At 44.0% G+C, this 26776-nt stretch overlaps 1 protein-coding gene across 1 annotated transcript in view; it reads left to right on the top strand.

Annotated features, from left to right (window-relative positions):
• Nrxn3 (neurexin 3) overlaps positions 1 to 26776 on the top strand; it is a 1550418-nt gene that overhangs the window by 42320 nt on the left and 1481322 nt on the right. The window lies entirely within an intron of this gene.

The raw sequence follows: 26776 nt of genomic DNA, 5'->3' as shown, positions 1-26776 counted from the left end.
TTGTCTTTGAGTGTGTGATGGTCCTTGTGCATGGAAATTATTTATAAGTATAATGAAGGCCGCTTTGAAGAAAGGGCTTTTCTCTAGAAACATTTTTTCGCTAGCATATGTTGGACATTACTGTAGATCATAGCATCCTTCTTAAGTGAAATCAAAAGCTCGTGACGCCCTGGGTAATGGGTGCTTCTCATTCTGCACTCTGCCTCATTTGAGGACTAGCTGGTTTCTTGTTCCTCCTTAGCCTTGAGATCTCCATTGTGAGAAGGTCTCCTTTTTTGTGCCCGTCTCTTGTGCAGGTTCTGTGAGTGGGTTTTTATTCTTGCTAGGCCTGTCAGGTTGTCAAAACAAAGTTTAAATTTTCTCCGACTCAGAAGATGCCTTCAGGGCAAAAGTAATTTCCATATCTCCCTAGGTTCCTATTTCTTTTCTGTATTGGACTGTCTTCCTTTACTGTCTGATCAGCATTTTGATGATTTTAAGAGGACTCGGTATATATTTTATCTGTCTTTCTGGTTGTTTTACTAGAAATAGCCCGACATTACCAGAAAGAAGGTCTCTGATAGGTTTTAAATTGCACACGTTTTTGCTTATGGCAACAGACTTTTTTTTTAAAATGAACTCTTGCAAAGGATTTCCATATCAAAGCCCTATCAACATAAAATAAAAAGACAGAAATGAAGTTACTCCAGTTAGAGTAGGGTTGGTGGAATCCCAGGGCTTGCCAACTGGCTTCTCCCCTAGTGGACCCCTCAGAGAACTGCCCAGGACCTGACTTCATAAGTGTGGTTCAAAAAGCTCTTTTCTAGGGAGCTCTCGGTTTGACTGATAGCGAGAGACCAGAGCTTTGGCAAGGCTCATCTTGTGCCTCCTTGGAAGCAAATGGTTCTTGATATTTTCAGATCTAGGCTGGAAGCCTAGATCTTGGGAAGGGTGCTATAAGAAACGACAGAGTGTGCCATGCTAGTCTCAGAGAGTCCCTGCGAAAGGAGGACGGTGGGAATGGGGATTCTTTCAGTCCTTTTAGGAGGGTTAATCTGAGACAGGAGTAGGGTGAGGGGCATTGGAGGGGCACAAGGTATGGGTTCTCCAACAGGCTGGCACCAAAACAGGATTGCTTAGGCACATAACACAAGACGATTACCTTCATGAGGATCTGATTTCTCTGTAAGGTGGGAGGCAGGAAAGAGTAGTCAATGGATTAATTTTTCTTTTTATTCATAATACATGATCCAAGCAACTTAAGGAAGAAAAGGGTTTATTTCAGGTCACAGTCTGAGGAGTTTGTGAATCTGTCCTGGAGAAAGCATGGTGGCAGATGCTTGAGACAGTTGGCCACATTGTACCTCTGGTTAGGAAACAAAGTGATGAACAGAGTTGCTTGAGACAGTTGGCCACATTGTACCTCTGGTTAGGAAACAAAGTGATGAACAGAGTGTGGCTGGGCTGCAAGACCTCAAGGCCTGTCCCCAGGGACCCACTTCTTCAAGGGAAGCTCTATCTCTTAAAGGTTCCACAGTTTCCAAACTAGCACCATCAGCTGGGGACCCAAGTGTTCAAGCAAACAAGCCGAGGGAGACATTTCACATCCGAACTGCAACAGATAAGAAGACCCTCAAATGTCATAGAGCTCAGAGTGAGCATCAGCCAGACTGGAGTCTCCTAGCAAAAGTCAATTCTGCCCTCCCTCATCGGGCAGGGCGGAACTTTTACTCGTGTCCTGGTCAGCTTTTGCTGCTGACTGGAAGCAGCCAGCCCTGAGCAGCTGGCCTTCACTTAAATACTTGATGGGTCTAAAGGGTAGCAGATGGGGCTCTTGTCCCTTTTACTCTCTGCGGCAAATGCTTTCAGAAGAGGTTTAAGGGGCACCTCTATGGCTAGCCCAAAGGAAAGGGCCACCCAAAGAATAATGAAGCACTTACCGAAAGCAACTTGGAGAGGAGAGCAAGGCATGCTTATCTAGACCAAGGAGGCAGCTGGCGGTGTCCTGAGGCTGTCTACTTGCTATCTGAGTTCTTTAGAGCAGGCCTACCACAGGCGATCCCTCTCTATTCCCTAGGGGTATGCTGACTTGTAATGTTATCTTTAGTCCTAAACCCTGCCACTGTTTTCCACTGCTTCTGACCACACACATCCTTCATCTTCTGGCCTGGACGGAGTCCTCCCTATTCCTCTTCCCTTACTGTGTACCATGCTTTCCTCCTTCTCCCCAGCCCAGCCCATTGGTCTCTCACTGTTTCCTACTTACCTTGCTCGTTCTCACTACAGGGTCTGCCTACAATGCTCCCTCTTCCCAGACCGTTCTCGTCCTTTTCCGCTTCCATCTTGCTGTTGGTGGTGGTACTACAGCCACTCCCCCAGTGAAGGCCAGAGTCTCCTCTCAGGGCTCTCACGACTTACGTTTATGAATGGGAGACCATGCCTCAGAGGGATTTGCCCAGTACAGCCTTACATCACCCTCGCTGATTGTTCAATCTCTGTTTCTTGCACTTGACTGAAATCTCCACAAGGGCAGGGGCTGCGTCTGTCTTTGCAGATCATGAGCATCAGGCCCAGCACCCTGGAGATGCTCAATCAAAGTGATGTATTCTAGGGACTTGTCCAAAAAGGGGAGGATGTAAAGAGACTAGGTGGTTATCTATTAGGTAAAGATAATGTAAGCGTAGAAACAAAACAGAAGGAAGGTTGGAACAGCTTCTTTTGGAGCCTAAGTAATTGAGGGGCATTTGAGATCCTTGTTGATCTCTCTGCAGGGAGTGGAGGCCTGGGAGGTGGGTGGAGTCTCCATACATGCCTGCGGAGGCAGCAAATAGGATCCACATCTGGTTCTGACAGAGTTAATTTTTTGACTCTGACCACAATGCCTTGTATGGTCACAGAAGGTGTGATTTGAAGGCAGATGCCAAGGTTCAGTGTGGACTCCACTCTCCCTGTTGATCTAACATTGAACAAGCTATTAACCTGTTTGACCGTGCCTCCTCTGTCTTGTATGTCGGACCATGGAATGTCATCCTTGCTCCTAAACCCTGTCACTGTTTTGAGGCTAATGTGTACTTTAAATGAAAACTTAGAAAATGAAAGGAGATAATATACAACAGGTTTATTTCGTAATTGCCCTATATTGCAAATGTTACCAGTGTATGATATTTCATTTCTGTTTGGAAAAAGGATTCACAAAAGGATGGAGGTTAGGGGAGGGTTGGGCAGCATCCAGGCTGCTTCTACTGATTTTGCTTTTGCGCCTACTCTGGCCCTCTCCTCTCCTATATATAGGATACTTTCTATATTTCTAAAATGAGGGTTGTCTGAGATTTCTGAAAGTTTTTGGAGCATCAACCTTTGAAGGAGTGAGGAAGTGTGAGGATTTTCTTGGAAGAGTGTCTTAGCCTATTGGCCCATGCTTCCCATCAATGAAATAAAGGAGCCAAATCTAATTTACACTAAGGACTCCTTAGCTGGAAGCCACGTAAATGAATGGGAAATACTAGACTAGGGAAGTGGGGAGCTATTATTACACAGGCTCACAAACAGAGCCCAGAGCACAAAGAAACTGCCATGGCTTTAACTTGAGAGAGAGATAGATCCTAGGAGGGACTTTCTGATGCCATGGGTCATTAAAAGTGAGAAACGGAGAAGGAAACAGATTTTGTGGACATTGGTTTCCGGATGTCTTTACCAAGAGAAGGAAATCTCAAGGGTAGTCATTTTGGAAGTGGATCTAGATTAAGAGGGGTTTGAAGTGATTTCTGCCTTGCAGACACTGATACCACATAAAACACCGTGAGATTTGGGGTTCAGAGGTTCTTTCTGTGCATATTCGTGTTAGCCACTGCTTCTCTTGTCCTGACAAATGACTTGACATAAGCAACGTGAAGAAGGAAGGATTTATTTTGGCTTGTGGTTTTAGGGGTATCAATCCATCATGGCAGAGAAGGTGTGGCCAAGCAGAGCAGTTCTCACCATTGCAGCGAGCTGCATGGAATCACACCTGATGGAGATGTATAATCAACTCCTGAGATGGCTAAGGCCTGACCTATGCTATGATCACGCAATGATCATCAGCTGCCTGCATATGCGTGGGCCTATGGGCAGTGCCCACCTAGCAATCTGGGATTGGCAGCCCATGCCTACTTAAGGGCTGGGAGAGGTTTGCCCAGGGAGAGAGGGAAAGAGAGGAAGGGAGAGGAAGAAAGAGAGAAGAGAGAGGGAAGAGAAGAGAGAGGGGAAGAGAGGAAGAGAGAGAGAAAGTGAATAAAGTCCTGGAATAAACTGCAGTGAGAAGAGCTCCGGTGATCGCGTCATCCTTGCGGGACGAGGGTGGCCGTGACACACCATAGCAGTCAGGAGGCAGTGGGTACTAAGGAGGTGATCTCCTCTTCCCAGCTAGACCCCCATCTTCCACCTGTCACCACCTCCCATAAAGCTGTTCTGCTCTGAGCCCCACTGAGATTAACAGTCAAGATTAGCCGCTTACGACCTCCTCCTGTGTTGGACCCAACTGTCGACTGCCATGGCCTGTTTGTGGTGAGGATTTGTGTGAGCATTGTTTGACTTTCTACTTCCTGTCTGCGTTCTCTGCTTTCTCTACGTTGGCCCTTCCTTGGCTTCCTCAAGTACATCCATCCAAGAGAGTCATTCTGGCACCACAGTCCACACAGCAAAACGTGGCTGATTAAGCACTCCAGGCTTAAACATTCCATGAGGGCTTCTCTGCCAAGATGGTTAATGAAAGCAGAAACAAGAGCAAGTTGGGTTATTTATTTATTTTAGAGAGTGTGATGTAAACTCAGGTTGGTTTTTAGCTTTTTCTACCATATTCAGCATCTGTTTCCTTTCCTTATTTTAAGCCTCTGAGACTGGATGGAGATCCTTCAGCAAATGTATATTCAAAGGCAGGTGTTCCCCTTAAAGGTGTCAAGTTCATTGTAATTTTGAGGATTGTCTATTCAGTCTAGCTGTGAAGTACAGCTTGTAGCTACTGATAGCTTGCATTGAAAGCATTTTCTCCACACTTTATTTCACCTGGACTTTCAGATGTCCCTCTGGCTACTATTTATTTACATTCCCATTCCTCAGATGAGCAAACTGAGGTCCAACCTGGCAAAACTCAATGAACCAGTGTCCTTTCTGGTGTGAGCTCTTTTCTTTCCTGTCTTGTTTTACACAGTCCCAGTGACAGTGGCTGAGAGTCAGTGCCCCTTGAACGTCAATAGCCCAGCTGTGTGAGCTGCGCAGTAGCTAACAGGAGCTCTGCACATTGGAGAAGGGTCATGGTATTCCCAACCATGCTGTATGTTGAAAAACTCTCTGAAATTTTTAGTTACCTAGGGCAGCTCTTTCTGATCATGTGCCTCAGGTTGGGTATCTAAAGGCAGTGGGCACGCATCCTCTCACAGTTGCAAGGCTGGATGTCCAAAGCCAAAATTGGCAGGACTGTGTTTCCTCTGCAGACTTTCAGAGGGCATCTTTTACCTCCCTTTCCAGCTTTCGGTATCTTCAGCAATGCTTGGTGCTTTTTGTCTTGTTGTGACATCTGATCTCTTTCCTCCCATGGGCTCACTACTGGTTAGATTTAGATCTCCATCCTCTCACTTTCTTTTCATGTTGCTACAACCAAACACCCTGACAGCAATAAGTCAAGGGAGAAAGGGTTTGTCTGAGCTCACAGTTCAAGGCAGCTAAGTCGAGGCAGCAGGGACTTGAAGCAGCTGGTCCTATCCTGTCCCCAATCTGGAAGCAGAGAGCAATGGATGCTTGTGTAGCTAGCTTTCTCTTTTGCATACAGTCTAGTAACACGCTTAGGGAAGGGCACCACCACTCTTCCTGTGGATAGTCCTACCTCACCTAGCATACTCACCATGACTCCTCACACACATGCCCAAGGCTAAATACACTCTTTCACGTGTGTGCCTAGAGGCTTGTCTTTTAGTTTACTCAAGTTGGCAATGAGCACTAACCATCACACTTCTGACATGACCTCATCTTAAAACACCAGCAAGGACCCTATTCCAAAACGAGGTGCAGGGGTTGAGATTTCTGCAAATCATTTTAAGAAACACAGTTCAACTCAGGATATATCATCTTGGCCTGCCATGCCTCTTTGTTTGATTACAAAATTTTTATTTTATTTTTTAAAGGTTTTATCTTTAATTTCAATTGTGTATGTTCAAAAGCTTGTTTGCTTGTGGTTTTTATATCTATGTGATTGCACATTTTGCACAGGCTAGCCAAGGCTAGTCATGTCAGAATACCCTAGAGCTGGAGTTATAGGTAGTTGTAAGTTGTCTGATGAGAGTGCTGAGGACCAAACTAAAGACCTCTGAAAGAACAGTCTACACTCTTCCAGTACGCAGTCTTAACCAATGAGCCATTCTTCCAGCTCTCTCTTTATCTCCCTCCCTCCCTCCCTCCCTCCCTCCCTCCCTCCCTTCCTCCCTTCCTTCCTTTTTTTGATACATTTATCTTTTGAGACAAAAATCTCACTCTGTAGATTAGGCTGGATTCAAATTCATTGGCCATCCTCCTGCTCAGCCTCCAGCCTAATGCTGGGATTACAGGTGTGAGCTACCCTGCGCAACAAAAGGCCTTCTTAGAAGCGACAGTTTGCTTATTGCAAATGATAGCTTTTTATTTAATAAATGTATAAAATTCAGAAAAACAGAACTCTTCTTATTTCTATCATTCAAATAAATGGTTAACATCTATTTGTTTACAGTAATTTAATTTGAAGAACAAAAGTTATATAATTATAGATTTAACAATTGCAGTTAGTCAACTTCCAAGCGCACTGTCCCGTCTCTTTGCAGAGTAGCAGATCTCAACCAAGGATATTTGGGTGATACAACTGTCACCTAGCAGAGGCCAGAGATGTTGTTAGGTATCCTTAAATGCACAGGTCAGCATCATAGTAAATCATTTCCAGTATTAATAGTACTTAAGGTAAAAAACCCATTTTAGAGAGAACTTTCATGTATTGACAAGGGCCCCCAAGAAATATTTTTTCATGCTTTTATATACATTTACAAGCCTGAGTAAACAACATATGGTATTATGTTGTTCTGTATGAGTCGTCTTTAAATTTATATAAATAGTATCATAAGATATTCTGTATCTTGGTTTTTCTAAATTTTTACGCATCTCTCCATGTTGATATATATACGCACATATATAATCTACATATTAATTTCTTTAAACTGATCTGTTTTTCTTGAAAATTTGGCTTAGTCTTTAGCAGCTGAGCTGTCTCTCAGGCTGTTTTTCTTTTTTTAGTGTCTTAGCTGGGCACCATGGCTGAGGTAGAAACAGAAGAATAACTTGGGCCCAAGGGTTTGAGGCCAGCTTGGGTGGTATAATGAGACTTATATCTACAGAAAGGGATTGTTCAATGAGATAAAGGGTTGTTAGTTCATATTTCATTAGGCACACCTTTTTTGTGGGGAGGAGCAGGCAGAGTAATTAACTTTCATATTCTTGTAATATCTCTCAGTATGGAAACCTAAGACCAGAAGCCTCGTTGGAATGCAGCCCCATTTGGGGGATGGTAATCCTCTCCAAGAACTTGATTCTTCTAGAATGTTTGTTCAAGGCCTAGGACCTACAGTGGAATCGTATCGCTGCTCATATCTGTAGTCTTCTTGGCTTTTCTTATCTTTTTATATTCCATCAGTTTTCCCCCTTTCCTTTGGCCACTGGAAGTGACCAATGCACTAGATCACTTTGGTATTGGGGATTTCTGAAGGAGATTCTGCTCTCAATTAATGGGCCCTGGTGCCAAGCAAACTATTGGCTACAAATCCAGGTTTCATTTGTCAACTGGCCTGCTTTCTTCTGAGGCCTTTGTCCTTGGCTTATAGATGGTTGTGCCTCCACAGTGTCTGCATACCATCATCACTGTGTTCTTAGACATGAACACCTACTGTATTCCTACATGGACAACATCCGGGTTGGATGAGGTCCACTTTAATGACATCATTTTTGATTAATTACCTTTTGGGGGAGGGGGTTCAAGACAGGGTGTCTCTGTAGCTTTTGGTGCCAGTCCTAGGACTCTTTCCGTAGTCCAGGCTGGCCTCAAACTCACAGAGATCCTCGTGCCTCTGCCTCCTAAGTGCTGGAATTAAAGGCATGAGCCACCACCACCTGGCCAATTAATTATCTTTGTAAAAAATATACCTAACAAATGAAATCACGCTGGGAACTGGATGTTTAGATTTCAATGTAGGAATCTTGTGGGGGATTCGTTCAAAGGAGTCCCAAAGCAACCTCTCTCCCTTCCAATATTGCCTTCCAAATATTCCCAGGAGGTGGTGAGATCACAGAACACTATATGTGAAATCCAATACCGAGAGTTTTCTTATGTTTAGCTGGAGTGTGTCAAACCCTACATTAAATTATAAGGTAGCAGAATCAGAAAACCAAGTTCCAAAGGAGATCAAATTAGGATAATGATTTTTGGAGACCTCCCTGGTCTGCTTTTGAGTGACTCCATTAGATACCCATAGATGATCATATAGTCAATGTTGACATTTTTTAACTTCAAAACTAATCAGTCATGGGCCCAGACAGAAAACACCTCTGTCTGAAGAAGATCTGGATTCACTCTGGACTCAGCTTCTTACTGGGTAACCTTGACTACCTTAGTCCCAAAGCATCAGCTTCCTCATCTCATCTCTATAATGGAAGTCCCAAGGGTGCTGGTCTATTTCTGCAAGGATAGGGTGAGAAAAGTGCTCGGTGTCTGGTGAATTTTCAAATATGTTATTTGTTCCTGGAATCTGAATATAAGGAGATTGGACGCCTTCCTATTTGTAGGAAGGAGCTGCCTTAGAAGCCTGGGAGAGATCTGTTTAAATGTGGGTTTCAGGAAGTTAATTCTGGCTTGGAGGGACTGCAGAAGGAGAGGTGGCAGTGGAGAGACACTGGGAGCAGAGATCAGCCATTAGAGAGATCTGTCTGGATGGAGTTGAGAGGCGGGTGGGTTGGAAGAAGGAAGGGCTGAGATGGAAAAAAAGGATAAGAGGGAACAGGGAAATAACATGTAGAAGATAGTACTGGAATATAAGGAATATGGATTTGGGGCATGAGAGAAAGAGAGACAGTGGAGAGAAAGGAAAGAAACATACCTTGGTGACTCACTGGGCCTGCTGAAGGAAGGGAGATTTAAAGGAGTGACCATTTAGAGGGACATGGGGGAGGAAAATAATGGTTTGGTTTTGGTACACTTATAGCTGAGTTACTTGGAGACCTAGGACCAAGACTTTCAGAGAGAGAGAGAGAGAGAGAGAGAGAGAGAGAGAGAGAGAGAGAGAGAGAGAGAGAGAGAGAGAGAGATTCATGAAGGCATCTGCCAGAGGGGGGTTCTGTTGTCCAAAAGTGTAAAGAGAAGAGGGGGTGCCTTTCAAGGACACTCAGAGAGGAAGGAGGACCACACAGAGAAGTGGAAGGAAGGGACCCAGAGTGAGACCGCAGCAGGAAGAATGGGTGTGGGCAGGACACACACACACACACACACACACACACACACACACACACACACACACACACACACACATCTGCACTGGTTTGAGTGTTTCACAAGCCTCTGGTAACTTTGAGAAAAGCTGTGTGAGACGGGGACATGCCGGGTTTAGGTGCCAGCATGCAGAGGGCAGGGATAGAAAGGAAATCTCAGAGATTATGAATTTTGATAGAGGAAAAGATTGCAGAGAATATCCTGAGGAGGAGGGAAGAGTCTTGTTTCTTTTTCAGGTTATTGGCAGGCTGCTGAGCAGTGGGTGAGGTGGAAAAGCAGTCAGTGGAGCCGGCAGAGAGTTCAGAGAAGTGTTTGTTGCTAGGATGAGGGCCTGGGGAGGTAGGAGGGCTTGGGAGGAGAGTGCTGGGGAAGTTGGATTCGAAGGGACCACTTTATCTTTTTCTTATTTTTAGTTGAGAAAGGAGACAAGTAGGTAAGTGCATGGAAAGTGTATAGCTGAAGGGAAGGAAAGAAGTTGAGGGTTCTGAGAAGGCCTTCCCAGCAAAACAGGAGCATTCGCTGGGTGAGCAAGGTGGAAAGGGTTTGGAAGATCTGAAGAAGAAGCAGAGATTGGGGGAATGTGACACGTTGGTGACTAACTGCGGTAAGAGAGGACCAAAGTGACGCTTGCATTCACTGGCAGAGTTTGGCTGATGGTTTCTGATACTGGCCCATTACTGTGGAGCAGGGGGATGTTGACATTTAGATTTACCCAAGGAGGAGGACCAGGGGGTGAGCGAACCATGGAGCTCCATTTAGGTGAGAAGTGAAGGGCATGAAAACGTGATATACTATGGGAGTGAAGGCGTTGGGGTCTTATGACTGTCTGCAGGCTACAGAGGAGGATTATAGGGAAGTGGAAAAATATTTGTGAGAGGCTTTTAGATGATAGATGGTTCTAGGAGAGCTTAAGGTCAGGAGTTATTGCAGGAGTGAGATGAAGGTGTAGTTTATAGAGTACAGGTGACAGGAGCCATGGCATTAGAACACATGGACATTGAGTACAATAAGTGTTAGGGTACAGAACGGAAGTTACAACAACTAAATATCCCCGTGGATGTGGAAGAGAGATTTTAGATCATGCATCCTTCAATTATCAGAACCTAACTGCAAAAGTCTTGCTGGTGCGCCATAGTAAGCATTGGTTGGCTTACAGATAAGGGGCCTTCCAGTTTAGATCAGGTTCAGTGAGGTGATTCTGTATATCTAGTTTGTGTAGGTTGGATGGGGTTGTTGGGTTGGCTTAGCTTGGTCACGGTTGGGTTTTCCGGCCGGTCATTCACCTCTCGGGACAGACCCAGTCACGCTGGCAGAAGTGCAACAGAGCCAAGAATGCTTCAAACGTTTTGCCGTGTCGTGCCTACTAGCCTGACAACATTTCTTTGAGCAAAGCAAATCATGTGACCAAGCCCACAGTCGAGTGTGAGGAAGCGTACAGCTTTCTGCAGGTGGGCAAGAATAGAGAGTGGTGTTTCTGACTAATACTACCACCAGTTAGCCACAGGTGGTAGGTCAGAGCCTGGAAGAGGCGTAGAAGTGACGCCATAGGTGGCTTTGGGCTCTCGGGTGATCACAGGGTGTTCAAATAAAGGTAAAAGAACGGGTGATGTCTACATAGCTCTCATACTGAGATTTAAGGGGATCCGACAGAGAGTGTTTGGCAAAGAAATCATTTAATTCGAAAATATCCCCGATTTTCTATTATGTGGAGGTAAATGTGAACAGCAGGGATCCTAGGAGGGTCAAAGAGAAGAGTCCAGAAAAGATATGGGGAAACAGTTGGCTATGGAGGGTCAGAGAGCCTCACCAGTTCTGGCACTGGAAATAAAATGAGCCAACACAGACCTTCAGACAGACAGACAGACGATAGGCAGATACATACACGAATACATGTATGCACACAGATGCATACAACTTCTAGAAGAGCTCAAGTGGACCCAAAGTCAAGTCTTTGGCAAGCTTATTGCTTTGGAAGGTGTTGTGGAGATCAGGTCCCTCACGGGCTTGGATGGAGCCCTGAGTACCCAGTTTTTTGCACTCATGGGGCCAGGACAGATGCTCCTTCCCAGGAGATGTTTCCAGGGAGAGGTGGTCACACAGCTCCCCGCTATACTTGGGATTTCGTAATTGCTTTTACTCTGACAGGGTGTTTTTTTTTTTTTTTTTTTTTTTGCACTGTGAATAAGGAAGTGAGAGGGTAGGTGTGGGAAGGAAACTGTTTAAGTGGAGATACAGTAATAGAACTGCATCATCCTTGGAAGGAGAGCCTTGGAGAAGGATAGATGGGGGTGAGGCGCCTCCAACCTTTGTCTGTTCTCAGACCCCGTCACCCCCTTCCAGTGTTTCTGCTCTTCCCTCCCACAGCAGGCCCTACGCTCCTGGAGAGGAGATCCTGGCTTGTCTCAGTTCTAGCTCTTTCCTCGGGCTAGCAGCTCACACAGAACATGCGGGAGAGTGATCAATGAGTGTGCTTGAGTGGATGAATGAATGAATGAATAAATGATGGAAAATTCATAAGCCGGTGAATCTATCTTCATTAAAAAAGAGCTCCAAATTTTCTTTGGTAATGTCACTCAGCAAATATTTAGGGACCTCTTGAATTTTAAACAGGATGACTAGGCCTTCGTTGCAATGAGACATAGCCCTTACCAGATGGTTCCCTAGCTGCACTTGCGGCTTTGGGAACAGTGACTAACTAGAAGCCAGTCACTCTGTGTGGTCTCAAGCCTCAGTTTGTCTACCAGCAGAAGTGGGGGCGGGTGACTGGGACCATCAGAGCCCTTTTCTTCCAGGCTTTTCTGGAACTTTCCACATCTATTGTTCATTGTGTTCTTTACAACAGGCAAATAGATTTCTTTCCCCTTTCTTTTCTTAAAAATTTAATTGGTTCTTTGAGAATTTTGTACAGGGCATGTTGATCATATTCACCTTGCTCCCCCTCAATTCTTCCCAGATCCACCCCCTGATCTACTCCTCCAACTTTGTGTCCGTCTGAAAAACAAAATCTTTCAAGACTAATCCTTCTTGGATGTGTGGTCTTCCACCGGAGCATGGTTACTTGCCAGGGCTACACTCGTAGGCAAAACTGCTTCTTCCTCTCTCAGAAGCTAATAGTTATTAACAGCTTTACGGCTAGGAGTAGAATTGTGTTCCTAGCTCTGCTCTCCACTGCAGGGGTGTGGTATGGCTTAGGCTTGTCCAGGTTTTGTATATGTGGTTACAGCCTCTGTGAGTTCATTTGTGCTGCTACCTTGCTGTGTGCAGGAGACAGTGCTCCCTTAGAGTCATTTGCTGCCCATGGCTCTTACACTCTTGCTGCTTTGATCCCTGAGCCTTGGGTGAGCCCCTTTTTAGAAGCATTCCTTTAGGGCTGCACATCTTATTTAGAACATCTTGTGGCTCTGGTTTTCTAAAGACCAGATTTTGGGAAATCAAGGTTTAGACCAGTGGTTCTCAACTTTCCTAATGCTGTGTGTGACCCTTGAATAAAATTCCTCATGTTATGGTGACCCCAACCAAAAATATGTTGCTACTTCATAACTGTAATTTTGCTGCTGCTATGAATCATAATGTAAATACCTGATATGCGGGATACTGATATGCAACCCTTGTGAAAGGGTCATTTAACCCCAAAGGGGTCATGATCCATAAGATGAGAACCACTGGTTTAGATTGATTCTGGTAGCTCAATCCTTATTGAAATTTTTGAAGGTCCTCCCCATCCCACCTTCCTGGATGCACTTGTGTCAAATGTAGTCACATCTCCGAGTTTTTTTTTTCCTGTGTTTAAGATGCCGTGGTTTCTTTTTAGAGCATTCAGTGACTTCAGATGTCTGGTTCCACTTTTGTTCTGATGATGTTGGAATCTTCTAAGGTTTTAGGATTAGCTTAAACCTGCTAAACATTTGTTTTACTTAGTATCTTCAGAGAACCTTGCACTTCGGGAAGGATCTGAGACATCCAGGAATCTATCTGCTTGGGGAAATTTGGGTGTGAGAAGACTGACTTGTATAGGGATGTGTTCATCCTAGAGGTTAGGATGGCTGGAACAGGATAGGATCAGTAGTTCTTTCTCAAAACCAGGCAGATTTAAGGCAGAGCACAGGTTGTAAGGTTGGCTGCTTTCTATCTCTTGGATTATCTCCTTCGCTTCAACACAGCCTCAGTTTGGGGACCAGCCTGGGTGCTGAGGTGTGTGGAAAACAACCATGGAAGGTTAAGGAAGAAAAATGGAAGTCAAGTGCTGACCTCTTTCCTATCTGCCCCGTAAGAGCCACAGTCCCATCCTTGTTCTCTCTGTGTCATCATGTGTCCCTTTCCAAACAGGATCCCATCCCTTCGACCATCTAGAACCTACTGTGTCCATCATTTCATTGATTTAAAATCCTCTCAATGGTTCCCCAAGACTCTTTAGTTTGTAACCCAGAGCCTTTCTTGAGAATTCTGTTCCCAACAGAGCTTTTCAGTTTCACGTGCTCCTCCATTCTTCTCTCTCCCCTTACGTTGCATCCCAGCCAGGTAGAATAGCTTCCTGAACACCCCAGGATTGCTGATGTCTTCCTGTCTCTATTCATGGCATTCCCTCAACTAGGATATCTTCCCCGAGGCCTAGTGAAGTCAAAGTACCTACTCTTTAGGTTTTCATCCACTCCCAAAATAATTGTTGCTCATGTAACTATTTCCATTATCTTGCTGAGCTCTGTCTGGAGTGTGTTGGACTCTGGGACCTTATAGGCTGGTGGGCAAATTTATTAGAGGTTTGTTGAATCAATGCGTAAATGCAGATTTTGTTGAATAAGGTGGAGATTGTGACCTGTTGACTCTTTTTTAAGGTTCTCACTTTTTTAGTGCTCATGTGCATCCATGTATGTGGGTGTGTGGGTGTTGGGGGGTGTAGGTATATACTTGTATCAGTGTGAAGTGTATGAAGATTTTTTATCTACTCTGGAATAATGCATATCTAGTCAGATTTGGCAGAAAGATGGAGTTACAGGGTTTTTTTTTTAACAGATGAAGTTGTGTTATCTTTCAAGCATAGCACATTTTTAAAGCTGAGCTATAAATAGATACTAATAAGTAAGGTGGGAAAATTAATGCAAAATTACAGGTTGTATTAGTCTTGATTGTATAATAATGTATCGTAAACAAAGGACCATAAACATTCCTGCATTATTCTTAGAGCTCCCAAGCTGAGGCCACGTAGGTAGAATCATTAATTTTTTGAGCCTTGATTTTTAAAAAAAGATACTAATTTTCTATTTTAAAAATTAGAAATCTCTTTTCCTGTTAACTAAAATGAAGACATGGTAGAGAAAGATGGAGTTGAAGTTCTTTGTTTTCTGAAGGCAGTGGAAATTGCCTTTGAGTTATTTTAGTGCTGAATTAGTGGCCCTAGCTTAGGGGCTTTGCTGTCACATACTCACTCATCACCAGAAGAATCTGGCGTAGGTGGGTCCTCTGTGCACCGTCCAAGTGCGTTTAATTGCTGAAGGATCACCCCGTGGGTTGCATTTCATGTGCTTCTTGCCATTTTTAATTCATGGAATGAACGTCTGTGGCAGGGGCAACACTGTTGGCTTGAGAAGGGTCCTGAGGCTCCATAGGCACCTGATAGACTAGTGGAGTGTTCTGTAGGCAAATGAAAAGGCCATTCACATGTTTATAAGTTGTATCAAAAATATCCGTGAGACAATTCTTATCAGTTCAATGTAAAATTAGAAACATGAGACTTATTTATTGTTCAAGTGCTTGAATTTAAGATTTAATTATATTATTGCCTCACCAAATGGTGTTCTGTCTCTGAGTTTCAGTTTTTTTCACTGGTAAAAGGAGTTGAGAAAAATTTAACACTTTATGAAGGATAGGCGAGAGAATGTTTTGTATTTGCTGACCTAAGCTGCACACATTCGCATGTACTATTTTTAAGGGGGCCTATGAGGTCATTGCTGTATGTATTTCCTACTTCTTAGCTGTTTTCTCCTTGCCTGCTACCTATCAAGGTTTCACTAGACATTGCTTGCTGTAGACTTTCCTTTCACAGCCCATGAGAGCTGTGCTGGCTGTTGATCATGGCACACAATCAAGCCTAGGGACCTATCTTGTGACTGTGTGTGGTGGTGGCCTTAAGAAGAGACAGCTGTACCAAAGTGAAGTTGAACCCCATTGAACGGGTCATGGTCTTGGAAATTCTATTCCTCTTAACCTACTGTAAATGTTCCTAGTAAACCTGGAGCTAAGGACTTCATCTTTCCTTCTCTGGCTACCCCATGATTCTAGATCTAGAATCTAACAGAGCTCAACCCTTGGCCAAGGTAACTAGGGTGACCGAATTGTATCCTGTGTCTTTTGCCATCTAGGAGGCAAGCTTGGGCGTGTTCTCGTGGCGATGGAGCAAGGATGAGCATGCAGACTAAGAGAGTCTCTTTCAAGCCTTTGTTTGCATCATTTTTGCTAATATCACACTCAGAGACAGTAAGTCCCAAGAGTTAAGGGCCGGGTTAGAAAAAGGGTAGTTAGCAAAAGGTGTGATTTCATTCACACTCTGAAATCATAGTGTGAATGGGAGGAAGTAGTGATGGTGGTGGTGATGGTTATGATGATGCTGATGATACACCAATGATAATAGTGGTAATGGTGACAGTAATAGCAACCAGTCATTGACTCTCCCAGCCCTCTTTAGCTGCTGATAATGGACTTCTAAATTGGTTTGCTATGGGTTTAGCTAATCAGAGGACTTTCTGATTTAGATACCTCTCCTGTGATTTCCTCTCTCTGTTATATGGTGACTTTCTGAGCAGAGCTGGGGCTATGATCCAGTTACCTGCATCACCTCTTCTTAGCTCCTAGGCAGGCGGTAGGATGTGGAGATGTGGCAGGATAGAGCTTTACTACGAAGTGATAGGAAGGGAAGGCTGGAGTGTGCTAACCAGTGCTGCAAAGGCATTTTCAATAGAGGAGACAGGAGTGGGGACTGGGAGGACACAAGGAGCAGGGATGAGAAAGTCTGGGGAGGACATCCCAAACAGCAGGGACAGTAAATTCAAAGGCTCTGAGTCTGGGTTGTGTTTAGCGAGACTTAGCAATACTTAGATGCTGCTATGTTTTGGGGGACACTGAACAAGGGTTAGAGAAATAGTAGGTGTGATTAGAATGACCAAACTGGAGGATTCTGGATTTCAGTCTGTGCAGGCTGAAAAGCCATTGGAGGAATTTGAATTAAAAGATGCTTTCTGTGTGAACAAACCAACAGTTACCCTGATAGCTGTGTAGGCAAGACTGTGTATGGGACAAAGAATGACTCCAGGAGCCCCATTAGAATCCTGGTGCCTTATTTAGGAATGAAAAAAAAAATACTTGCATAGTTGAATTGATTAGGGTGCAGCAAGGTCTTGGGTTGTAGGGCCGAACTTAGAATATCCTATCAAATTATCAGGGGGCACTAGTGAGTCTGAAGACAGCAAACCAGAGATGTCAGATTGGGAGAGGGTCTGGCATGGACCCTGGAGCAGATTTCTTTCTTTCATTCATTCATTCATTCATTCATTCATTCATTCATAGTAAAGTTTTCACTAGTGCTTAAAGACTCAGTTCCTTATGAGGTCTTTAATAGATACCTTAGGGCAGCATCTTGGCTCTAAACCAACGGGAGAAGGCTTAGTCTTTGCAGGTATAATTAAGACCATTCTTCATTGTTTCCTTGTGGATGGTACCCCTCATGTCACAGTATTTTACAGAGTGATAAACACATGGGCAAGAATAATGATACTTTCTTCAGCAAGTCCCCAATGGCTGTGACCTCTACTGCACTTGGATGATGAGCTTCGCAATGGCCTTGTTCTTAAGTTTACAAGTGTGCAGTGTATAGGATGCTGGTGGCTATATCCTTCTTAGCACCACTGTGTTGGAAGCGAGGCCCCTGTGATCTGTCCTGTATTAGCTTTGATTATAGTTTGGGAGCATCTTTTGCTCATCTCTGAAACAAGGACAATTGTAGTTCCTAATGTAGACTCGTCTGGTTGCCTCATGCTATTCGTTGGTGACTTCCTTAGCCAAGGCAGGTCTATAGTCTGATCATTAATTGACCAGGGCTACGTGACTTCAAATATTACTATACTTGACATAGGGTGAGACATGTATTGCTTTTGTGCTTGTAAAATATATATGTCAGAAGACTGTGTCAGCCTTTCCAGGGATTTCCAAAATCATGAGAGGATAAAATTACTATTAGCCTTGTCCTGAATACTTGTCCGTAACACTCCCTTCTTAGCAGCTGCCTGGAGATGCCTGGACTCCAAGTTCAAGATTTACCCCAGTTGTAACTTTCTGGAAACGGCACTTGTGGGTGTGTCCCCCCACCTTACTCCCTGCCTTTGCTCTGCCTTCCTCTCCCCATGCACTAACTTGCAGGTATTATGTTCCACATCCTACCTGTCTGAGGCACAGCTGCAGGGGTGCTGTGCCAGGCCCCACATCCCTACCCAGGGTGAATCAGGGATCTGTCCTGCCTTGTCTGGGCGTTCATAGCCTGAGTCTGTCCGGAACCTCTGCCAGTCCGTTTTCTTCTCCCCCTGCCAGCTGCGGCACCTCTTGCTTTGTTAATAGAGAAATTGTCAAATAATGGGAATAATTAACACAGTGGGAGCTTTACTGTGTCCTGGAAAGAGAACAGAGAGAGCCCTCCAAGCAGCCCCAGACGTAATTGCTAGGCAGGCTTATTTTCTCTTGTCTGTGTCTTTCTCCCCTTCTCTTGCATTCGTTTGATTTTTTTTCTCTCTTTGTGTAGAGAGAGTTGGCCAGGAGAAAAGACCCGTAAATTGCACTCTTGCTGGGCTGGTGCCGTGAAAGCTGGGTACGATAGTCTTCTCGGATGGAGTAATTGCCCTCTCTCCCCACCCTCTTGCAGGGGGAAGGAGCAGCTAAGCAGCGAGCTTATCTGTCCCTGTTATTTCCCTCCCATTTTCCACTCTTTCTCTTTTAGCCCTCCCGGTTCCCCTTCCCCATCCCCTCGTGTAAAGAACTCATGGGCTCTCGACTGAATCTTTTTTAATGGTCCCGAGAGGCGAGGATCTTGAAGGGTGATTATCTTCATTATAAATTATTAACTCTCTTAGCAGCCAGATGGCTTTCCAACTCATGGCTGGGAACGCCAGGCTGGGGAGGGCCACTGGCAAGCAGAGGAGGGGACAAGAGAAGAGAGTTGGCTGCTCGGAGGATGACCTCAGCTTTTGGGGCTTCAGGCTGCCTTGTGGGGTGGTGCTGGGGAGTCCACCAGCACTTTATAAGGCTCAAGGTCTGTGATCTGCAAGGAAAAATTAGCTGCTGTGTCTTCCGACAGCTCAGGGCTCTGGTTGGAGATGGAATGTGGTGGCCTGTGGGGACGAGTTTAACGCCACGACTTGCTTCTTTCTAAACCTTAGAAGCTTGCCAAGACCTGGTAGGAAGATATGATTATTATTTTGCTTTGCGTGGTCTCTGATGTCCACAGCATCCTAGACAGTTGACCTGCCCATCCCCCATTTCACAGGAGGCACACCTGCAAAGGCTGTGACGCTGCTCCTATAGTGACTTGCTTCAGAGTTTGAGAAAGACTGACTCTGGCATTCAGTCCAGTGCTCTCTCACCAACCAGAACTTTTTGTTTTTCTTCCTCTCTTCCCTCCCTTCCCCTCCCCTTCCCTCCCCTCCCCTCCCCTTCCCTTCCCTCCTTTCCTCTCCCTCTCTCTCTTTCTTTCTTTCTTTCATTTGTTTGTTTTTGAGACAAGATGTTGTGTAGCCTTAGTTAGCCCAGGACTAGCTATGTGTCACTAGCACAGCTTCAAATTCATGATGATTCTCTTGCTTTAGACTTCCAAATGCTGGGACCGCCAGTGTGCCGTACTACACCTGGTTTCGACTTCTTACCCATTGGCTCTGTCATCCTTCAGATTTCCATGAAAGCCAGTCTTTCTTCATCTCAGAAGCCTCACCGGCCACACCAGCCCAGGGCTGTCTCTGGACTCTGTCTGGACTCTATTAGACTCCTTGTACGCACCCACCTAGCACTGAATGTATCCCCCAAAAGGTGTCCAGCCCTTTCCAGATCAGGGAAAGTTGGTTCATCTGGAGATCCCGGTAAGATCAAAACATAAGTACGCTTTTTAGACTGCCACTGACTAGACTGACCTCCACCCAAAGGTCAATGGGGAACCATCGTCATTTTTCCACTTTAAGGGATGCTTCAGTCTCCTACTTGAACCTGCCAGAGCAGCTGATGGTTGCCTCTGTAAACCCCCAATCCTGTCATCTCCAAAGACTCCCGAGGATTCCACAATGACTCTGTATGTGTGTATGCACATGTGCATATATAGCGTGTATGTGTGCACATGCAGAAGTCAGAGGTATTAGCACCATGAGTAATGAATGTTCTTTGAGCAAATTCATTTTTATCTTTTTTTTGCGGGGGGGACAGTGTCTCTTGCTGGCCTGGAAATCACTTAGTAGTTTAGGCTGGCTGGCTGATGAACCCTAAAAATCCTCCTGCTCAGTGTTGGGATTACAGGTATGCAGCATACAGTCAATAATGTTTTTTTTTTATGTGGGTTCTGGGGATCAAACTCAGGCTATCATATTTGTGTAGTAAGTACTTTATCAACTGGACTCTCCCTCAGCCTTCAGGAATGACTCTTTACATGGCCTGGGATATGTTTAAAAGGAGCCCAGTATCTTGACTGCTGTCCCTGAGCCGGCCAGGTGGAACCACATTAGCCATTCTGAAATAGTGCTGAGGACAAACATTAACCATAATAGAAGCATCGGACAGCGGCTGGATTTCTATTTGTGCTGAGCGCTGTAGACTTGAGCTAAGTGTGTGCTCTGTTATTATAGCCAGGATTCACATCGGCATCAATACACTGAGAGGCCATGCATCTTGCACAAGGTCACATAGGCATCAAGCATCATATCTGAGATTTGTCTGGCTGTGGAGCCCACGTCGGCAAACGCTACTCCATACGGCTCTATGTTCTATATTGGACCCTGGAGAGACTGCCCCGTGCTATGCCCAGTTCATGCTCACAGCCTGCCTCGTCTGCCCTCTAGCCCTCCATCTTAAATTGTTTAGGTTTATGGCTTTCTTCTGTATTAGCATGGAATTTCCTTGCAGGGCTTGAACTGCTTTTTAAAAAATTCATCCTTGCATCTGGAACATGAGTGTTTCGAGGTTTAGAAAAGATAAAAACAGGAAAAAAAGATCTTTTTCCATTCACTACCCCTCTACCTACACACATCTTTCCCAAAGAGTGGAGTTTAAAATAAAAACAGTGAGAGGCACCAGGCTGTCAAATACAGCCATCTTCCCTTTTACCTACCATTCACGTAGTCTTAAATCACACTTGCCTTTCTTGGCTGTCACAAAATACTGAACAGATGTATATATCACGCATACACACACACACACACACACACACACACACACACACACACACACAAGCACATGTGTGCACGCTCATACACACATACATGTGAATGAGACATTGGGTCAATTTCACTCCTGAATTCTTGTTTGCCACGTAGCTAGAAATCCTATGTTCTGTTCTTGCTATATTGGAGGATCCAATTGTATGACCTTCCATTATCTCCATTTGAATTTGTTTGATTAGACGTCGGCTGTAGTGCGAGCCTATCATGGGATCCCTTGGGATCCCTGCAGCTTCATCCGTGTACTCCCAGTGCCCTGGGTACTCCCAGTACTGGCTTGGCAACCAGAGGGCTCCTTCCTCTTCCTCCAAACAGGTTCCATTTTCTTTGCTTTCTGCTCTTCAGCCAGTGCCACATCTTAGTTAGTAAACCCCACTTCCCTCATACTGAGAGAAATTTGTCCAGCAGATTGGCTTCTGGCTCACATATTACTCTGGTTTATCTCTTCTGTGATAGATTAGGGTTTCTGGCAGAATGGAAGTTATCCTAATATTAATTATTTTTATTTATGTGTATGCATCTGTGTGAGTGTGGGTATATGGGTGATTGAGGAGGCCAGGAGAGGCTGTCAGAGTCCCTGGTGCTGGAGTTACAAGCATTGTGAACCATCTGAGCTGGATACTGGGAACAAACTTGGGTTTAACGGAAGAGCAGGAAGGGCTCCAACCACTCAGTCATCTCTCCATTCACCACGTCTTGTTTCTTATGGGAATTACTTTTAAAGTAAATAACAATAATAATAACAATAATGTTAAAGTTCAAGGCTAAAGGAAAAGTTTCTTTTCTTTTTCTATGTCTATCACCTTTTCCAGTGTTAACACTTGCCTTTTCTGTAAGTCCATTTGACAGATTAGAGTAGAGTTGAGAGCCTCAGGGACTCTTGTCCCTTCCCTGATATGAAGGGGAAGTAGAGACATTTCTAAAATGGAGTAACTTGGTGTGTGTGTGTGTTTGTGTGTGTGCGCGCACACACATGTCTAGAAGTAGTTCAGCAGGTAGATGTAACAATAGAAGGTTGAGAGATTTTCTCAAACAGACAAATTAGGGAAGGAAGGCTAGTATGTGAATGGACTGAGAGACAGAGAGACAGGGGCAGGTGCGGAGCCCGGTGGATCAATATTGGTTCATGCTTTCCTGGATCAGAGATTGGAAGGAGTCCCTGCTTCCAAGCAGAAAGCAGCAATCGCTTTCTTTAAAACCCTCTTCTCCTCCCCCACACAAACATTACACACATGAACATCACACACACACACATGCATATGGGTATGCACACACATGGGCATGCATGCACACAAATAGACCCCACAAAAACATAAGCAAAACTAACCCCCAAAACAAAAGAAACAAAAGCAAACCTCTTTTCTAGGTAACATAGAAAAGTGGATAGATTAGCATATAGTATGTTGGAGGCAGTATGTCTAGTGCATGCTTTTTATTGACATATGCAGGTAGAAAGGCACATGCCTCAGAAGCCAGTGCTCTGTCTGAGTTTGCACACACTAAGCACACTGCAGCATCTCTCAGATCCTGAAATGAATTCTGACACCTCTTCTCCTCTTTTCTCATCAGTAACCACTGATCTGATGTTTGATAGCATAGAATAAACATTTTTGCTTCTTTTCTAGTTTGTATAAACAAAATATGGGCCTTGTACTTGTTTCGACATTATGCATATAAGATTCATCCATTCATTCATCCGTCTAGAAATGAAGACTAGTCGCCTTCAAGTTTGGATAGTGTTTTGCCTGTATAAATTAAAATTTATATGTACTTTCTGCTACAGATGGAAGTGTGGCGGTCTTCTGCTGTGGAGAATAAGGCCACGAGCTTTCTCAGATGTCTTTGAACATATTAAACATTTCTGTTGGTATCTACTTAGTAGGGACATGAAGTTAGGAGGATTGAAAAATGTTTAGCTTTATTACACGTATCATCACAGTTTTTCAAAGCTGTGCATATACAGCTTTACAATTGGTAGAGTTCAAAATTAAGTTATTGGGTAAATACTATCAACCCCTTCCCTCTCTTGGACAAACAAAGACTTAAAGGAGTTGTCCAGTGTTAGGTGCCTCTAATCATGCGAATCTAGGTTAAGGTAGAGCTCTGCCTGACTCAGAAGTTCATGTTCTTCATTATTCTCTATACTGCTTTCAGGTCTTAGACCGAATTTGTGCCTTGACCCTCATTGCCTGCAGCAGGGCCTTACATATGTATTGAAGTATGTATAGTGTCAGGGGCGGGAGTGGTTGTGATTTAGTTGAAGGAGTTCATTTCTGAGAGTATGGAGTAAGAATAAACCTCCATCTACCTTCAAAGTAGGAGAAGCAGCTTGCTGAGTCCTATGCCTTTGCCCAAGATCATGGGCGATGGGGATCCAGAGCCTTATATCAGGGAGAGGGCAGGATGTGAGTCTCAAACCACAGAAAGTTACCTCAGATACAGATGGGACGGTATGAATGGAAGCTTTTGCTAAGTTGCCAAATACAGAACTTTTGATAGCCCAGTATTAATAGAATAGTATTTTTCAGGACCCTTGGTCTTGCCTCATCTCAAACCTAGTTTGGTTTATGTAAAGAAAGTGTTAGGACCCACTCCTTTTTAAGTCCTCATTAGATCTATATTTTCAGACAATGAAATCTGCCTTTATGCCTCTTTTAGCTCTTACTTTTCTTTGCTGTTTTCATTCATAGACAAGGTTATCTTTAATAATAAGAGTGGTATTTGTCACTATATATTGACTTTGAGAGTTTAATTAAATGGTAAAAAGACTAAGAGGGTCATGTCCCCAATAATTCCAATTAAAGTTCCCCCATTAACTCTAATTTGACTCAGTTAGGATGGCAGACTTATCTCCAAACTATTTACTCTGAGCAGGAGACTGGAATGCTCTAACGGGCTAGCCTGGATTGTGTGATCTGAGATTAAAACGAATCTCATTGGAATGACATAAACTGGGATTGGTGGTTTCAATCTTTCATCTGTGGAATGAAAGGTGTAGCAACTGAGAATCAGAGCCAACATAAAATCCCTAGATAGTCTCTGAAGTCCTAGTAAGGGGTCTAAGAAGCAGTTAAGAAGGCTCTAGACTCTACAGGAAAGATTGAAATACCTGGGCATTGTAGGGCTGAGTAGAGGATGGACATCATCATGCCTTCCAAGCCATTTGAGTTCTAGACACTGTCATAGCTCTTGAGTCTGTTTCGAGCTCAACTAAACCCCCATGGCCACTGGAGAAGGGAAGGAGTGGGTGGGGAGGGCAAATGGCAGCCAAATCTTCTAAACCATTCTTGTGGCGAATAGCCCACATGTCAGAGTTGTGTGAGGTCTCCCTTGCATCCTAAGCAGCCGGAATATGAGACATTTGCAAAGATGTTCACCCAACATAAAAACTGTGCCGTTCGATAATTATGTAAATTAGCTGGCAATTAGATAATGTCACTCACTTTCCCTCTCTTGCTTGGTTCCCACACAGCAGATAAGTGTGTGGAACTTCAGTATCACCCTCAACCTTCTTTGTGGGCTCTGGAGCCACCCACCTGGTTCCCAGCTGCCCATGCTGACCTGTGGCTTGGGGGTGGGTGGTCATGGACTGACTAGGTGAAGAAAGTTCTGGCTTCCTTTGTCCTGTTTCTTGAGGGAATAGAATTTCTTCAGAGGCACGTTCTGCTAGATGGCTGAAGAAAGCTAAAGGGTAATTGCTGGCAGCAGCTGGCTAGAGGCTTTGGATACCTAACACAAGGTCATAAATAGCTTTTGGACATTTGGGAAAATTCCCAAAGGCCATGTATGGTAATGTCCCCAGTTCCAGAAAGAAACATGAGAGCTTTAGGAGAGAATGTGGACAGTCAATAGTGTGTCGAGTCTTGAGGGGTGTTGGTGTCTCCAATGCTAATCTGATTGAGAAGGAAGGATAAGAGTCTGAAGGCAGAGGCTCATCTACATAGATTAGTATGATCACCACAAAGGAGGATGGGTAATTTCCCACAATCCTCTTTCACAGGTGTGTGCGACTGGACATTTTCGTTCTTCATTTGTTCATGGGTTCCCACAGACAATTACACAGGTGTTGTTTTATCCTCCAGAACCAGTTGGGGTTGGCATCTTGAAAAGTTGGGGGAGTACTCAGGAGTTGTCTTTGTATACAGTGGGGCCATGCTGAAGCCTCTGCATGGAACTGAAGTCAAGGACCTTAGAGTGGCTCTTGAACTCTGTTTTATGGTTTATTCTTTGTGTAGACGTTTCACCGCTCCTGTTCTATGATAGTGTCCTGTGGTCAAGCTGTTCTTTTCCCAGTCCCCAGGGTGTTGCCACAACAAACAATATGGTTCTAGTATGATTTACTGTCTCTGAAGTACACTTGTCCTCCACTAGTCCTGATGCCTTTGTGTGCGGAAGTGTCTTATGCTACCCTGACCCAGTGGTGCCTGGAATGAGCTAGAGTTAGGTCGACTGGAATTTCTTCTCTCATGGAGAATGCTGCCTTTTCACTTGGTTTGCATGTCTCATTCAACATATTGGTCACATTCTTAGAGACTGTCAAGTCTCCCACCTTTACTTCCTGTTAACCCACTTTAGGCCTCATACCTCCAACCTACTCCACTCCAACAGTCCCAGCCTGTGCTAGACTCAAGACTTGTGCATTGATTATTATTCTGGAATGTTCCCCATGAATATTTGTATGGCTAAATTTCATCTTGTCACAGACAAGATGTTTATGATATTGACATATAGCTGTGATGTGAATGTAGTTGACTTTGTGTTACCAAAGTGACATTAATAAGCACACACACAAAGAAATCCTGAATTCTTGATGTTTGGCAAACACCTCTTCAAGTTAGAATCAATATATTCCTATGTCCACATCCTCAAGTCTATGGGGATACCAATGCCACATTCCAGGAAATACTACTTGGGTAAAATCCTTTCATAGGACCAAGAATTTTCTGATGATGGATTTGATCAGGCTCTTGTGGACACAGATTGTCCCTGTTTAAAGGGATGACATCTTCCTCTTCAAAGAGGGGAACTGTCTAGCTTTGCTGATGTTATTAGTTAAATAGAATTAACTGCAATGCTCTTACAGAGAGCCACTGTGAATTATCAAATGTGACAAGGAATAAACCAATGCTTGCATAGTCCTTGGCCATTACACTGACTCCTTTATTGGAACAGAGAAATCACCAGCTTGGTTAGGTAGATCAGCAGCTTCTTTCAGGAACCAGGTCCCAAGTTCAATGGATATTGCTGCCTTTCTAGTCATAATCAATAATTCACTCTGTCTATGACACTTCTTAGCTATTCTTAATTTTTCTCAATATCGTACATGTATACATTACTTCTCTCTCTCTCTCTCTCTCTCTCTCTCTCTCTCTCTCTCTCTCTCTCTGTCTGTCTGTCTTACACGCACACACACACACACACGCACGCACACACACAAACCTCATCTACCCATTCCTTCTCATTTTGGAAATAAGAAAGACACCACCGATATATATTGACCCCTTACTATGTACAAAGTTTATGTTGGGACCACACTACACAAACCTCACTAATTTTTTTCTCCATCTTGGAAAGGGGCTATTATTTTATTTACTTTTCAAATTATTAAGTAGAAATGGAAATAGGCTAGGAATATTGTTTTATATTTTATGTACAGGAACTAGAATCCAAACTCCGCCTTTCAAATTTTTTTATCTTAAAGTTTGTTTTTTAAAGAAGGTTCCCCTAATATTTGTTTAGACAAGTAGGCTGATTTGCTTACTCATTTACTTCCCCTGATTTTCATGTATATATTTTTTCTAGAATATAAAGTCTT

This window comes from Microtus pennsylvanicus, chromosome 14, assembly GCF_037038515.1.
Source record: "Microtus pennsylvanicus isolate mMicPen1 chromosome 14, mMicPen1.hap1, whole genome shotgun sequence".
NCBI lineage: Eukaryota > Metazoa > Chordata > Mammalia > Rodentia > Cricetidae > Microtus > Microtus pennsylvanicus.
This window is presented reverse-complemented; position numbering and strand designations above follow the sequence as displayed.